Source organism: Ixodes scapularis, unplaced genomic scaffold (assembly GCF_016920785.2).
Source record: "Ixodes scapularis isolate PalLabHiFi unplaced genomic scaffold, ASM1692078v2 PGA_scaffold8__174_contigs__length_109621045, whole genome shotgun sequence".
Lineage (NCBI taxonomy): Eukaryota > Metazoa > Arthropoda > Arachnida > Ixodida > Ixodidae > Ixodes > Ixodes scapularis.
Window position 1 is genome coordinate 29,103,354 of NW_024609883.1, and position 17,531 is coordinate 29,120,884.

The following is a 17,531-nucleotide window of genomic DNA, read 5'->3' on the forward strand; positions in this document are numbered from 1 at the left end:
GTCCCACGGCAGCCATCTTGAACAAGGCGTTAGTTCAACCAATAGATGGCGACACGCACCCGTGGGGTGGCCGAAACATTGGTTCACAGTGGGATGGCTCGAGCACCATCACGTTCCCCTCGTGGCCTTGCTCGCGCCGCTGCTAGCTGCGCTCAGCTAGCTCAAGTAGCGTGGCCCAGCAAACGGATGTATGCAAGAATGTCAGGCTGGGTATAAATTGTTCTCTGATATAGGGAGATGCGGTTCGGCGGTTGTAACGGGCTTTCGCGATAAATCTTACCAAGAAGGAATCATATGTTGATTGACGTGTTAATATTCTATAAATGCAAATTTCTTCTGCAGGAATGCACGACCAGCAGACTCAATCTTCCAAAATACCAGTGGAAGCGGACGTCAAGTAAACTACTTCGCGGTTTACGGTACTTACCTTACCATTTTAATGACGACTAAAATAACGTCACGAAATATTGTGTTTCACGAGGTCCGGAAGATGTTGTAAAGGTTGTTACATTATAGTTCCCAGAAAACAAACGCCTTTGCAATATTTTCGGAAGTACCGACACACATAATGTTGTAAATACAGCTTAGGAGGAATATCATGAGAACCATCAGAAGAAATAGGAAGACGTTTATTTGCAATGATGACGCTACGAATGAACGGCGTTTAGCGACGGCAAGTTATGAGCGTTCCGGAATTTATAAATTCACGTGATTGCTAACTATGGACATGCGTTTTTGTCGGGAGATGGTGTTGCGGTGATGACCTGATATCGGACGACTCGTGGCAGACGAACAAGCAAGTTTCTTCTCAGGGAATGGCAAGTGTCCAGTGTCAAGCACAACACGTAGCTACTGACGTGACGTTGTCGACGTTTCGAACACTTACCGCTTTCGACAAAAGTCCTGGCACCTAGGCTAACTTTCTGGAAAGACTCGAAGTCTTCCTTGAGTCCAACGCCATCATGAACAGTCACTGAAAACGACCTACTATTCAATTGGTGGGTGGCGAAACGTATCCGCATCTGCGGAGTCATGGGCGATGCGTACTCTATGTGGCTGGAAGTTTACGCGATGCGCGCCACGACGTCCAAACACGTCATTGACGTTCTACGGTCTCTTTTACCTACTTTTGCCCTACCGAAAATACTTTTCTCTGATAACGCGCCAAATCTTACCTCAAACAAAATAAACAAGTTTTTGAAGAAAAAAAAAACCGGCATCAGGCATCACATTAGTGCACCATACCATCCTGCAACTAACGGGCATGCAGAACAGATGGTGTGCGAAACAAAAAAAAAGCCCTTTTGAAGCTTACGGAAGAAGCAGTTCAGTGAAGAATCGCCAGGTTGTTGTTCCAGCAGCACGCGACGGTCTCATCTTACACGGTGAAAACACCCGCCGAAGCAATATTCGGCGAACGGAGAGCCACACCCCTCGATCTCATGATATTATGGCTTACAAACGAAGATCGAGAGATTCCCAGATCGGGAGTAATTGCAGTTTATTCGGTCGGACAACGCGTCTACGTAAGGAATTTCAGCGGAAGTCGGGCCTTCCATGTAAAACTTGAGCAGAAAAGGCTTAATGTTGGTTGACCAGAAGGTGTCATCTCTCTGAATACGTTGGATATCAATGCCCTTGAGTGTAAATATAACTAAATCCTAAAAACTCTCTTTGTGTATTGTGTAGCTGCCCTTGTATTTGATAGTAGAAGCTATGTTGGTGATTTGGACCTTTCACACCAGGCTCCTTTTTCTTATTTTTCGCCTTATACTCCTTTGCGGTTTAAGCATGCTTCAAGAATCTTTTGGAAGGGGGACACTTTACGTCAACGAGGCCATTTGTTTCAAGTAGTCAATCAGGAAATGCTGCTAGAAATCCGTCCCTCATATTAACGAATAAGCCGCACATCTGCACAGTTCAGTTTTCCTGTTCCACGTACAGTTGTAAAGCAGCATCCTCATTGATTCTACCATATGTTGTTGCGGGTGAAGAAAGTCTTTGGGTACACGATACTTGAAACAAGTCTGGCACTGTACGTTCTGGTTCGACACCCACTAATGTCGTCGTCCTTATAGAGCCTCATCATTTAATCATTACCTCGTCGCCTCATATTGCTCTTCATCAACAGTAAGTACAATAGGCTACCGCCATATTACAAATTGAAAAATTGAGTAGTTCAGTCTTTCAACAAGTTTATTATTTATATAATGTTACTACTTATACCTTTATATAAATTAGACGCACAAGGGGGGGGGGGGGGGGTCGGTGGCCGAGTGCATGGTCTAGCGCACATCAGCTCGGAGCACTTAGAGCGAAAGCCCGCGCTGCAGAAGCCACCCCGCCCCTGCCCGTTTCGATCTGGAAGACCATCGTACCAGCGTGCGGTCGTGTATCACTACTGCGTGGTGCACGTTAAAGACCCCAGGTTTGCAGTTGTACCGCACTGGCTAAATTGCTCATCTACAGCTGAGAGTCAGACGCCCACTGAGGTGGACTAACTTCCGGCTGTATGAACATACACACAACAATTTGCAATTAGACGCGTAATAACAAAGAGCACAGCGTGCCGCCTCTTTTCTTTGGATGCCTTTTTTTAAACCAGCGCAAGCTCGCGCGTTCTCTCTTTAGAGACGGTTAGAACGATCGCACATAAAACCCGCGTTTCTCCTACCCGGCCGCTTCCTCCTCTCATTATGTGTGGTTGGTTATAACTAAATATGCTATATTAATTGTGTATTATTCATGTTTACTTTCAGTTTCAGTCAGGGAAAAGGAGTTTCGCGGGAACTAGAGCAAATACATTAGCTGCGCTTAGAGTATCGGCACTCTCTTCCCCGACAGTGTTGTGAACGCCGCCATTCTGGTGCTTGTGCAGAGCAGGCGCAACTGCCGATCGTCATGATTCAGAAGTGCGACATCCTCAGCATTAGATTCGGTGTTAGGAAGCTCATGTAACGTTGCTTTGCTTTGTCGCACTCTGTTTAAAGTGGAGGACGGAAAAGCGTTTCTTGTGATTTCAGATAAAGCTTCAAATAACTGGCAACCATGATTTTAAGCCACAATATGGCCAAGTGTCGCTACTCTGACGCGTAGCTTATTTAATGACACTATTCATGCTCTTGTTCAAGAGGCTTGTAATACCTGAAGGGGCCATGACGTAAGCCCCGTGGATTCCACAAGCCACTACCGTTTGACACCTGCCTCTTCCTCATTGTTCCCGCTTGTGCCAGTAAATTAGCTACGGTTCAGAGTAACGACACTTGGCCATATTGTGGCTTAAAATCATGGTTGCCAGTTACCTGAAGCTTTATCTAAAATCACAGGAAACGCTTTTCCGTCCCCCACAAATGTTTAAACAACCCGCGACAGACCATTGCAATATTGCATCAGCTTCCTAGCACCGCATCTAATGCTGAGGAAGTCGTACTTGTCGATCAAGACGATCGGCAGTTGCGTTTGCTTTGAACAAGACCCAAAATGGCGGCGCCTAAAACAATTTTGGGGATCGGAGTGCCGATACTTTAAAGCTTATTTAGTGACTCTAGGCATGAAATGAACTCGGGTGTATTATTTTCATCTTCGTCTTCATTGTTTATTGATTTCAATCATATCGAATAATGAACACGATATATCACGCTACGTGTGTATAATTATTGGTCTTAGATTTATTAACCTGACCCAGTACTTAAACCATTCATTTATCGATAGTAAATCTTCCAACATATTTTTTAAATGTGAAGTTAAAAAGACACGGAGATTGATGATGATACAGACGCCAACGCGCCCTCGGAAATGTTTTGAACACTGGAAATCAGCAGTTTGTCTGCCATCCGCAAGGTAGCGCAACAAAACACCCAAACAGTTTTTCATTGCTTTTAAAATTAGCTAAGCTCTACACCTATTAAGAAACCAAAGCAAGATCATTGTGAAAATTTAATACATCGCAATGTATATCTATTCCAAACAATAAATGTTATTAGATGCCAAAAAATCTGTTTGATGTCCAAAAAAGATATGCGTCAAAAACAGGTAAGTTTGAAGGGCTCCTGGAGCGTTATGACTTTCAAAATGAAAAAAAGCCATCGTCCACTTCTTGGGCAACCATTGTAGCTCTAAATGTTATAAAAGGTTTTATCATAGTTTAATTCTTTCCTCAGCGGCATTTGAAGTACCATGACTCGAAGCACAAAAAAGTGCTACGTTTGATATAAAATATCTAAAAAAAAAATTACACAACATTACATTTTTTTTCTGCATATTACCAAGTATAAGCACTACATCTGTAGCTAATTTTATTGCCCTAGCGCTTGTCATTAAAAACATATTTGTGCTGAAAAATGTCAATTTTAGGGCAATATTTGGAGGGATGAAAAAAACAAAGTAGTGCAAATACCAAAAAAGTGTATCGTTACATTCTGCTCCGACATCATCTTAACAAAACTGCTATATTGGAACCGTGTTATCTTTAATGGATCCTTCATAAAACATGAACTAGCGGAGCAAGTGAGGGTCCGCGCCATCATGTTCGCAACGCTACAAACGCGCATGAACAGTAAAAACCAACTCATACATGATATCAAATGAAAGAGGATTGCATTGCCTTTCGAATGACATCAATCACACAAAACAGTATTCAAAAGGAGATGAGTAATGCCACCTGCCAAAAAGTACCTAAACTGCCACATTCAGTGGGACCGCGGCCTTAACCTTGTCCTCTGGTTGCGAGCGATTTAATCTTCGTTCTCGCCTCGCGACGGGATATTTTCTGGTTACCACGTGCAGCAATGAGCCAAGTGGGCTGCTTCGAATTTGCTTTTTCGAGAGCGGCGTTTGGTTTCGCGATTGGTACTCCTCCGTAATGTACGGTGCTGACGAAGAAATTGTGGCTCAAGGAGTAGCAAAGGTAAGACGCAAAGTGCGTGAAGTAACTGGGTATCGATTGTCTCCGTTTAACATCGCAGCACTGATGACGAGAAGACTGAGTAACTGCTTTCGAAACGCAAGATTGATTTTTTACTTGCGCGGGAAGCTGGCTTTGGAAATGAATAAAGACGCAGAAAGCTTGTGTCACGCTTTTATTTGCTGCTCCTCTCGCCCCCTACAATAGACGTAGCGTCTTCCTTAAGGCTGCGGTCCAATGGGCCCCATTTTGGACAAAGCAGTAGTTCAACCGCCAGGCCGGTGACGCACGTCCTTTCGCGATCAGTTTGCGAGCATAAATGTATGCGCATGACACCGGCGTTCCTCCTTGACGTCTGCACTTCTCAGCGGCTGCGTGGCGTGCTTCCAGTTTCGCCCTGTCACTCTGCCCCGGGTCACCACGGCCGTGCGGTCGCGATATGTTGGGTAAACAGCTTTTGTTACGAATGAAGGATTCAACTTTTTTTTCTTATTTGAATTCTTACTTGGAACAAAACTGTCATTTTTCTTGTTTGGTGGATCGAATGCCCTGTCGTCTTTCTTTCTCTGTATACACATATATAAAACTTGAGATGCTTGTAAAACTTGTTCATAACCACGAACCATCTTAATTAGCGTAGCGAGGCAAACATGCAATACAGAATTGTATGAATAATATAATTTATAATTCGCTCTAAACAGTTAGCAAATATCAATGCGCACCATTAATTTTAACAAAAAATTTCGATCGTTTTTTATCTCCCCGAATCCCATTCTAACCATATCATATTTTAGAAATATTATTAAACCGCAATTTATGCTGCTGTTTTTTTAAGTCTTGTGTGGTGGGCAATAACTCACGTGTGGAAGGTATCTCCTAAGCTATACGATCGGGCTCATATTGTAAAGAACTCTGGAGTTCCTGATATTTCTAACTATATTCTATTCATAGCGATGTCAGGAACTCCCCTGTTCTGATATTGTTATGATCTGGCCGCGGAATTTCTTTTAGCACATCATGGCATGATGGGCTACAAGGAAATCCAATGCCATAGTCACGAAAAAAAGTATTAAGGAAGAAAACCTTTTTTTTTTTGCCTCCCCAAAAAGGGGCACCACTGGACGTGTGCGTCTATAGTAATCGACAGTTGCCTATAATTTATTATTTTAGCATCTATAAATTGGTCAGTCGAGGGTATTCAGCAACTGCTAGTTTGCGGCAGAGGGGAGCCACTGGCGTATAAGGCTTATTCTATGTGGGCGTATGACTGAACCGTGCTGATCAAATGGAAATAAAAATGACAAAGTAATCAAAAAGCAGTATTGTGGTAACCAGGATTCGAGGTCCGGGTTTCCTTATAACCTGGGAGATATGCCGACCATTGCATCACTCTAATAGTTTATTCACAGTGCACTACACCATGCTGTCATTCGGCACTTTTTATCTGTCTTACAAATGCTCCAAAAACATAATGTATCCAATCAGAGGTGTTCTAGAGCAGCGGTTCCCAATCTTTTGGCCGTTGCGGACCACGATAACCGACTCAGAGGCCATTCAGGGACCTCTCCTCGGTACAATATTGATAGCGAGAAAGTGGTCATAAAAAGGCACGCTAAGTAAGGACCAGAAAAGGGGACTTTATTTGCAGCTGCCCGGACTACGTTATAGCCTTTTAGGTTCTCGATATGAACTGTCACTCGCAGTACACGCCCGGTGTGGAAAGTATCTTTGTATGCTGCAAACAGAGCTGCTGTCGTCAAGCTCACTGGAACAAAATCGAAGTCATTAGTCTTACTCAACATCATCCAGTTTAGTGACTTGGAATTTGTGTGAACCAATGCAGAAAACGTGACTTCACACAGGAACGTAATTGAAAATGACAGCGAGAGTCTTAGTGCCTTCTCGCACATGTGAGTGTATTACGAAAGCACTCGGCTTCACAAATTGGTAAGGGGGCGTTACAAAAACGCTCCTTGCAAAGATGTGTTGCACGAAAGCTGAAACAACGCATCGCCTTGCAGTTTTTTTTTTTTTCGAGGTGAATTTATTATTTAGTTTGTGTCGGCACGGAGGTGGCGAAACTATTCTAATTTGTGCTGTCGGGGACTGCAATTGCTCTTGAATCGCGGTCCTGAACTTTCTCCACTTCGGAGGACTCGTCAAGACTATCCAACGGGGCAAATGAGTCTAAAACCTTGCTCTCCATTCGGTTGTTTGAAACATCGGGGTACTTGATAATTGCATCGATCATGTCATGCACATTAAATATTCTGACTGCTTTTTCCGTAAAAAGACAGGTTCAGCTCTGAAACTTGGGCACCGTTAGCGCTACATTTAGGCGGAAACTGAGCGTTCGGCAATGCATAGTTTGCTTTTGAGATGAAAAACAAATCGCAGTATTTTGTTTTTTTGGAAAACAGGTTTTTAAAAAAGAAAAAAAAAGAAAAAAGGCCGTCACGATTTAAAGACAGGTCTCAGCTTATGGTAGGGGATAGCCTGGAGCCCTAAAGCCGCGGATGATGATACGTCAGGTTCCGTCTGCAGGTCTGGGGCGTGTTTCTTTCTCGCATGACGGAGGTCATACAGAACTGTCAGCAAACATGTCGTGGGACTGCACGAAGCAAACATGCTTCGAAGATGCCCGAAGCGTGTCCTTAGAACATTCCGTCATTATGTGTGCAGCGCACGCTCTCGTAAGCCGGGGTCACACTGCTTTTACATTATACAAAGGACAGTCTGCATACAAATTCAAACGCGAGCCACTGCGCAAACCGTGCTTCGAATGCAGCATAGCAATAAGTTCAAGGAGAGAACCTGGACACGCGCACATTCGAACCAGGGACGTTGCGGTGATTCGAGTATTGCAAGCTGTTTTCTGAATGGTGTGGGAGCAGTGTGACCCCGGCTGTGTGCTGTATGAGCGACGTTACTGTGGCTCCTTCTGTATGGTGTAAAGGTTGTGTGAGCGTGTGTTTGGGACAGAGGCCAGTACTGCGTGACAGGGTTAATTACCCGGATCGTTCGAGCTGGCGGTCTCAGTGCTCGACCAGCACGTTCAAAGCGGCATTTTTATGCCAAGCATCGCCTTCCTTCTCTCCATTCAGTTCCAAGCATCTCTAGAGTCCGTCTCACAACGAACCGCAGCCGACGAGCCTTCGAAACCAATCCAACATGGCGATCTGACTCGACTGCGCTAGGTCCTGGAAAGAACTGCCGAATTGAACGCCACGTTGCCCACACTGCGACAGTCGAGGCAACCGCCATCTTGAGACTTGCGCGCTCGCTGGGCCCGAGATCTGTCGAGGGCTTCCCTCAGACTGCCACACAAAATCCTCAGCGTTGCGTGCGTACGCAGTACGCTAGCCCTGTTATTGCGTTTGGGGCATGCGCACTTCCGACCCGTAACTACGTCGCGTACGCGAAGCTTTTGCGTACGGACCACAAAAACGGTCTATTGAGTTCCGTCGTCGCATCTCGCCGACAGCCAAAGCGATCCCAATACCTAGTCGTGTGTAGGTAAACTAATGGGTAAAGGGCGGACGTTGTTCATTAACATGGCGGAACGCGGCTGACCGGAAGCGAAAGAGCTTTTCGTGCAAGCGCCCCATGGAGCCTATGGCACATGCGCCGAGTGCCTTGCTCACGAGGCACTTTCAGGTACAGGCGCTACAGGCTTTCTTTAAGCTTGGAAGAAGAGTTCAGACAGAATGAAATAAGGGCTCAATTACGGTATCTGTAATGTGTATTTACTCGAGTTTGTTCCCATTTTCGAAATTTTGATTAAAATCAGTTTCCGCGAAAAGCTAGTCTAGTTCGGTCCGAGTTAAACACCAGAATATAGCCGCAGGTACTTTGTTTCGGTAGAAGAGAATTATTCCCATAGGACGACATTAAATATTAATTCTGCGCCGCGTTATAATTTTTGTTCTAAGAAGTAAAAGGTCCCCTCTAAACATACACTCATCGAATCTGTCGTGGGTTGGACGGCAGTAATCCGACTGCTTCGCCATTTGCGTGAAACTCCCCCCCTCGCTGCATTCCGATACATTTCACTAAAACCTGAAGAATGTCTGCCAAGGTTCGAGCAAATGGTCCCCGCTACGCTGCCAGATCTTCACGGCCGGCGTCCGGAACTTTTCTAACTATTAATCTCAGCGATGTAAAGTTGGGTAAGACAGTTTGCGCAAAGCAGTGCTGCGATCACTGACACGGTCAGAACGGCGTGTTTTTCGAATGCCCCCAACATGCGATTCATAAGTCCCCCCCCCCCCCCCCCCCCCCCCCCCCCCCCCCGCCGCCGCTTTGGTGGCGCGCCGAGACGCCACCAGACGCCCAAGCGCTGGCGAAGGCTCGCGCTGGAGCTGGGGACACCTGAAGCTACTCCCTGCCCTTCTCGCCTTCTTCGTGACTAAAGTGAGGTGTTCATCGTTCCAGGTCCGAGTGGATCAGTATAGCTCCGTTGAGTGCGCTTCTCGTTGAGCACCAGTGCGCCGGAGAGTAGCATCGCCCGCGAGGAAGGCACTGCGGCCCCGCATTTCTCGCTTCGCCGTAGCGAACGGCCTGCTTTGGGGGAGAGCACTGGTTCCAGGTGGGTTTCTAGAGTGATTCACACCCGTTTCCGACGTCATGCCCTGCTGAGCTGTCGCGCTCGCTCGCTCCATTCATCGCTCACATTAGGAAAAGATATAGCGCAAAATGTCAACTACCGTTGCCGTTTGACACCAATCGTAAGCAATACCTAAAAAAAATAAAGAAAAAAAAAAGCGAGCGTGAATGGAACTTGTCCCTGACTCCATGCAGAACAGTCGATAGATGTTCCCAAAACAGTGTTAAGTTTGGAAACATTCCAGTTCCATGATTTTTGTTAATTAATGCCGCCTTGCTCCGCTTAGCACCCCTCCATGAATGGACGTTTTGTTCTTTCGTCTTATTTCCTGAAGCGAGGATGTTTTTCAGTGGCGTACCAACTACTTTTTTTTTTTTTAGGGGGGGGGGGAGGCAAATCAGCCCCCCCCCCCCCCCTCTACAGGACCGGGAGGCGGTGCTTTTGGTATTCCTTGCGCGCCGTCGACCAGTGTTTGCTCTGCCCAGTTGCGACTGTTTCAGGGAGGGGGGCAAAACACATGCCTTGCCCCGCCCCTTACAACTGGGGAAGCAAGCGCCCCCATGATGTTGTGGGAATCTGGGGCTTAGCTGTTTTTTTTTTTTTTGTCGTTGTTACTTTTTGCTCATTTTGGTCGTCCACATTTATGCTCAGTGCAATTTGGCAATATAAAGGAAAAGGTCCCTTGCATCAAATTGGAAATTTAATTGCCGCGTGTCCATACTTCACTCAGTTCGTGATTATGATTAGCGTAATTCTACATATTTGAACCCTTTGGTTTCTTTGTTTTCATCCACGCGATGTAGACCCCCGCTGATCGATGATCGATTTCGTTCCTCGTTTTCCGCGTGAATATCCGAATACGTGCTTCGTTTACCCAGTTCGAATATGCATTTTATAGTCGCGACTCTGCCTGACATTGTCTTTGTTCTCGTCAATTTTCTTCTTCTTCAGTCCTACTTGAGTCGTAAATGTCCCTTTGTATTTCTTTAAAAACGTAACTATTAAACCCAAAGAAAAACGAAACAAAAACTAATATTCGTTGGGTTCCCTTGAACCGCGGTCATACTGTTAATAAATCGTACTGAAGACAGTCTGCACCCACTGTAGTGTTTCTTCGTGTCCCATTGCTCGTACAAAAATGGCGCTCACACGCGCTCGAAGCATATACAAATTGTTTGACCGAAGCAATCTCTCGCCTCGTCTCTAGCGTTCGCTCTGCTCGAGGGGAAAGGGGGGAGGGCTTCAAGGGAGGGGCCTGTTCCGCATGCTCCTCGCTGGTCGGGGAATTCGGAAAATGTCCATCACTGACGTGGCACCGGTGGCCGAGTGTGCCAACGCCTCGGATCGCGTGAAGCGAAAGCTGCGGACCGCTGGGACCCCTTTTTCGATCTGAATAATCTTCGCATCGGTGTGCGATTGTGTATATCACTAATGCATGGTGCACGTTAAAGGCCGACGGTTTGTGATGCATGGGCTAAAATTTCTCATCGATAGCGGCGACAGCGGACGCCCATTGGAGCTCACCAACTGTCCGAGCAAACACACAATTATTACAACTCCCGGTAAACTCGGCGAACTTGACGGAATCCGCCAACTTTGCGGAAGTTTGGCGGACAGGGAGGACGCGCGAGGCCTCGGCCACGCGACCTTCGTTCGGTAGTAGAGGCGCGGGCGCGTGCTTTTTGGAACGCGGCCGAGAGAAACTCGATGCGGCCGACCACTGCGCGCTGCCGGCACTTCCGTTCGGGCGTTTTGACGACGACGCGCGTCTGCCTTTGTCCACCGGTGACGCCGTGACGCGCAGTGAACGCGGCGAGAGAGCGCTGCCGCGGGGCTGGGCCCTATCGGATCGGCGCGAAAGCGATCAACAAAGGAAAGGGGGGCTCCGGGTTATCAGTCGGCCGACGGCGAGGTCGCTTTGCGTGGCGTCGTCAGCGTCGTGCTCGCAGAGCGCGCTCGTTGATTTCTCGTCCCTTTCGCGTTGGAGCCTGGCGCAAACGAGGGTTGGACGGAGACGGTCGCCGGGCCAGCCGGGCGTCGGCGACGACGACGACGATGTCGACGCTGCCACTTGCCTCGCCGGACTTCCGCAGAGCTTCAGGTGAGATCATGCTTCACCCGCTCGGCCCTACCGGCAGCGCGCCACACCGCGCCCCTTGATGAGTCACGTGACTCGCGTCAGTATGGACTATGGAGTCGGAGTAGCCGACACCTCGCCATATTGCGTTCATTCTGGAGCTCAAAAGATTGGCATGTAGCTCTACCAGTGACTCGAGACAACACCAGTGACTTCGCTGGACTAGTGACTCGAAAAATGAGGGAGTTTGAGCATTTGGTTCCGATAACTTAGATAACGACGAGCGACAACCAAACGATGCATGCGCCAAAATACCCGCGGGAAATCTGGTAAGGCAATTATCGGGGTCATCGGAACTATCTACTACAACTGGGATGAGGTAGGGGTCAGCTAGAGTACGGGCATGTATCTCTGATTGTGTCAAAACTCGCGTACTTCTTTCTTCTATGGTGTATTGTGACGAGCGACTGGGTGTTAAAGTGCAGTGACCTTGAAGCCATGAGACATCCTCAAGTGGGCGCTTTAGTCACCATCAGCGGAAGACATCATTCGCTCGATAGACGAGACAGGGAGCTAGTTCTCGAGGTGTTCATAGAGTAACTCTATATGCTCATATTTAGTTGATCTACACTAGGGCGTTATATTGCGCTGTATACTCAAGTAGCTATACGGAGCTTCTGTTGACGATGAATGGCAATCGGTGGAAGGTTACGAGACTCTTTGAACGGTGGCTGCAGGTTTTCATTTTTCTAGCGTGATACACAGTAAAAGCTGCGAAAGCATATCGTTCTTCTGTTTGTTGATAATCGCCTTTCTAAAAGAAAAAACAATCACGCGTCACGCGAGTTATGACTACGCCATCTCTATGTGGTCTTTGTAAAGTGACAGAGAGCTCGTTATAAAGAAAAACACCACAATGTCATCCACCGTTGACATCCTATTATGCTTTCATGCAATTGAGGACGTGAAATTTAAAAAACAACTTATATTCGTTCAGGTAAACTCATGGCAGTTCACATGTAAACAAAACCTGAGTCGTGTTTGTCCTTTTAACGTAAAATGCGTTTTTGGGCTGGATTTCATGTGAAAAGCGTTACACTCGAGTGTAACGAAAAGCCGTTGCACACAGGCCAAAGTAACATTCATTCATTCCTTTGTTTATTTTTGTGCTCATGAACAGCTTTCGTCTTTGTATTGATGCACAATTAACATACAGCAAAAAGGAAGATTAATTCTAGAAATTGACAAGAGAAAACTTGAACGCTACGAAAGATATATATTGTAATTTTATGATATATATTATGATACCTTGCTACCAATAAAACGTTAAGCAAATATGAAGAGTGTTTTTTTTAATAAAATCGGTTCCGAATTTGCTAGGCTCTCGAAACATTTGCTCATTCAAATGAAAATTTGTTCATATAATATTGAATACGTATCCGTAGAAGAGAATTAGGTTCGAGCTTTGTGGTCATGTTAAGTTAATTAAAATATCTCTAAAATGTCACACGTAGGAACTTGCCCAACATTACCAAAAAGGATCAAAAGCAGATATTTTGACTTTTTTTAAACTATTTTAAAATACAAACTTTTATTCAATTGATTCAGCGTCGGTTCAGGGCACGGGGGCTGGGCACCTTATAGCCCATTGCCGCACGTGCGGGTGCAGGCCAAGTTTTAGCAGCGTTTCTATTCTTAAACCTTTGCACGCGAGATTCTCGAGGCCTTGGCCGTTGAGGAAAGCGCCGATGGCTGCGTGAGCATGCCCTCCGTCACGGTCAGCAAGAAAGAAAGGCAGTTTTGTAGCGTGAGCTAGACTGGCCGAGGTTGAGCAGTTTCGCGTGGCTCCTGGAGAGCCGTGCTGCGCATGCGCGAGGAGCAGTGACGTCACCTGGCGCACAGCTGGCGCGCTCCGCCGCCGCCGCGCGCGCCTCGCCGGTCTGCGCATTCCAGAGGAGTGACGTCATAGGCGCGGCAGACGCACTGGCGCCGCCGCGTTCCCAGCTGTGCGCCTCCGTTGCGTAGTAGCCAAGTCTGACGCTGCACCGGAGCCGCCTGACAGTGCCTCTCATTTTGTGCACATGCGCAGAGGTATCAGGGTATACATAACGGGGCGTTTGCCAGTCTGGTATAGCCATGGAGAAGGAGAGCGAAATTGCTGCTGTCACGTAATGCGTATACCGTGTGTGTGTCATTGAGGCAGCAGTAAGCATGATAATCATGCTAATCCTAGACAACCAGGAAAGTTAAGAATAACCAGCTGAACCTGAGCTCACGCTACGTATATCCTGGCATAGCCGAGCTAAGCCACTGCAATTTTTTTGCAATGTGGCATGGCACCATGAAAGGGAATAAGAGGGATATGTGTCGGTGGTGGTTTGTGGTGTGGGTCAGGGCAAAATGTAAAGTGACCAAATGTAATAATTTAATTTAATTTAGTAGTGTCATGTAAGTATTTAGGTTGATTTATTGGCATTGCTTTAGATGTAAATCTTTGGATTAAAGTTGTGAAGAAGAGGTATAAAATCTCAGTTGATAGTCAGCGGTGTGTATGTCTCTGCTTCTCCCTCTGCGTTTTGTCCCTATCGTTCTAGCTAACCGTTTCCTTTTGCATTATGAATTAACTGGCGCAACTTCAGCCTGTTATAGGATAGAAACAGAGATGGCGCATGCTTTGTATTTTTAAGTATTTTTGAGTTGTTGAAGTCATCGCCAGAACTTGAGGAAAGTTTCTGATTTCCAATGGCGCTGATAACCCTGCAGAATAGTCTATGATAATGGTTTCCATAGACGGATGAGTGGAGGCAGGAAGCTCCGGATTGACGTGAAGATTTCCGATGGTGAAGATGGAACAAAAATAGTTGATTACGCAATCAGCACACTGATCATCAGACAGAACTTGTCCTTCGTCATCAGTTACAGCAAGAGGAGTGTGCGGTTTGGGGTTGAATATTTTCCAGAACTGTTTTGGTTTGTCAGACACTACACTTTCAATAGGTCGTTGCCGTAAAATTTTTCTTTAACTTTTGGAATTTCGTATTTAGACAATTTTTCGCATTCTTCGTATTTGTTCCGTGCCTCTATATTCTACACTGTGTATATGAATGTTATTTATGACTGCACTCTCTATCTTTAGGTGACCTTTACTATCGCGTTCATCACCTAATTAAAATAAGTATAGTAATTAAATTAAATAAAAATATCATGTGCTCTTTTAATTTAATTATTTATTTTGTTTGTTTTCAAGCTATTGACCATTGAAGCGGCCAAAGCTGAACCCCAAACGACGAACGCGAACAGAACGCAATGTCGGAAGTGTTCGCGTTCGTCGTTCAATCCAAATAAATTAAATATAATTAACTTAAATTAGAAATTAAGAGTCCAGCGACCTCCTTTTGCTATGTCACTGCACTTCGGCGTGTACAAGACGTGTTATAAAATCTATGGCCTACTTTACAGGGTGTATACGATCGATATTTATGTCACTGCACCCGTTCCTTTTATTTGAATTTAATTCTATCGAATCGAGCGATGAACCCGTTCAGGTTCAATAGGTTGAGTACTAAGAAATGAAAGATGTGTACAACTCCGAGTAACGGCGAATTAGAGCGCAGCTCTTAAGGAGGAGGAGGGGAGGGTACGGAGAGGAGGGCATGCTTCTCCTCCGCATCCATAGCCGCTCCTCCTCTCATCTTCCTTCCTCCTCCTATCGTTCCCCTACTCCCCTAATCCTCCCCTCCTCCTTCTTCTCCCATCCCCCTCCCTTCTCTCCTCCTCCTCCCCTCCACCTTTCCTCCTCCCTGCCTCCTCCTCTCCTCCCTCCTCCCCTCCTCGTGACGTCACACGTGACGTCACGAGGGTCACGTGTGACGTCATTATGGGAAACGTCCCATAATCTAACGCCCGGCTACGCCGACGGCGACGCCGCTTAAGCTACGAACGGCCGCCTAAGAGTTGCACTCTAAAAGTGGGCCATGCCTGCCGTTTGCGCTCTTTTTCATTCCAAGAATGGTCCCCAAACACATACTCTTTGATCAAAATGAAAAAATTCTGCGCTCCAAAAGTAAGGTGACCAGAATCCTCGGGGCGGAAAACGGGACATTGGGGGAAGGGCGGTAGTGAGGATGAGGCAGAGATAAAAGCTCTGCAACGTGCAATTGATTTCAATGTACAAACTTACATTTTTGGGGGGTTCTTCATTAAGATCGGGCCTTTCTTCTCATTGTTTAGCCCCTTAACATTCGTCGCCGTACATGTTCGTCGGCGATTACACATTTGAAAGTGCCCGCCAAAACGTGAAACCATAGGCACCGCGGGAGATGTTGCTATTTGTTCTGTCTTTGGCAAACTTTAATCGTGATATTCGCGTATTGTTTCACTTACCTGGTGTTATTAATAGTTTTGAAATTAAGGATTTCTCTCAGGTGATTGGCGCGGGACGGCCGCTTCGCATGTCGGGTGCTCCAGAATTTTAAAGCTCCTCAGAATTGAATTCAGAAGATGAGAGCCTAGCGGATACGCCAAAATGAAACCGAATGGAAGTAAGGGGACAACTTTTCACATTCAAATACACTTATTCCAAAACTCGGAGCGCCTCATCACGGAGTAATGCCACATTATGAGTTAGGGGAATCAGTGGGAAGCAACATGCATACGCGCTCCGCTCCTGGCCCACAGGTTTCCCAGAATGCAAAGCGCGCGGGGGCGAATTTATGAAGTGGTCCACTGATGCTTCAAAACCTGACCAGCTTGCAAGCAATGTACGTGTTTCGCTAGATAGTCAAGAAAAACCCGTGCATTGACTCTTTCTTTATACTATTTCTTTGAAAACAAAATCCGACCACTAAAAAAACGTTGTTTTGGGAAAATTTGATCGTCAAAGGGTTGCACAACGAGAAAATATTGTGAAACAAAGCATAACGAATTCAGTCACACAAAAAACGTCTCCCCCACACGTTTCAGCAAACAAAATGTATTGTGAGACATGACCATATAAAACTTGAAATTGCACTCTATGTGAGGTACATATTCATGGTATTTGTTTAAATAAAATGAGGTCTCTAGCAAGGGAACATTTTCTTTTGGTTTTCTTCTGTCGAACTATGCGGGTTTCCACAAAAATGGGGTACGTAGCTTCATTGAGACAAAATGACGGGACGATAGAAATGGACCCCAAGAAGGGACCGTCCCGGCCAAAAGCGTAATTGAATTGGGATGAAAAGAGCCATGATATGTTAATCAAACCTCACTTTGATTTTTGAAAATTCAGGTAGTCAAAATGCGCACTTTTTCCACCAAAAATAGCTTACACTAAACAATAGACAAAAAAAAAGTAAGCAACTTGGACGGTCGCCATGTTTGTTTGGAACGAGGAGGGGGGATCGGTGGCCGAGTGGTCTAGCGCACACCAGCTCGGAGCACGTGGAGCGAAAGCTCGCGCTGCAGAACCCACCCCGCCCCTGCCCCACCGTGCCCTGCCCGTTTCGATATGGAAGAGCATCGTACCGGCGTGCGGTCGTGTATCACTACTGCGTGGTGCACGTTAAAGACCCCAGGCTAGCGGCTGTACTGCAGTGGCTAAATTGCTCATCTACAGCTGGGAGACTCGTCGCCCCTGTGAGGCAGACCAAGTTCTAGGCTGTATAAACATACACACAACCCATTTTTTCTTTTTTTTGAACGAGAAGTGTTATGTATTCCGAGTCCTCGCCGAACCCCGACGCAGCGTTACTCTCTTTTGGCGCGAGCTGAGCCGAGTTTGCGTCGAACGCTGATTCGGCCCTTGTTTATAATAGACCATTCCGGAAATACTCAGCGCCACCCATCGTCTTTTCGACGCACTACGGAATCCGATGTACGGCGCGTGAACGAGTACCCATATATACACGGAGCAGTTCATGTTTCTTTGGCATTTCGCCATACTAAAACGGAAAGAAAGCATGACG

The 17,531-nt window shown here is 46.3% G+C and overlaps 1 protein-coding gene across 1 annotated transcript in view; it reads left to right on the forward strand.

The window, feature by feature from the left end:
* The first annotated feature begins 11,315 nt into the window (after nucleotides 1–11,315).
* Nucleotides 11,316–17,531, forward strand: part of LOC121833392 (extensin-like) — a 35,868-nt gene continuing 29,652 nt past the window's right edge. The window contains exon 1 of the mRNA XM_042286626.1: nucleotides 11,316–11,610. The gene's annotated coding sequence lies outside the window, so the exon portion shown is untranslated. The remainder of the gene's footprint in view (nucleotides 11,611–17,531) is intronic.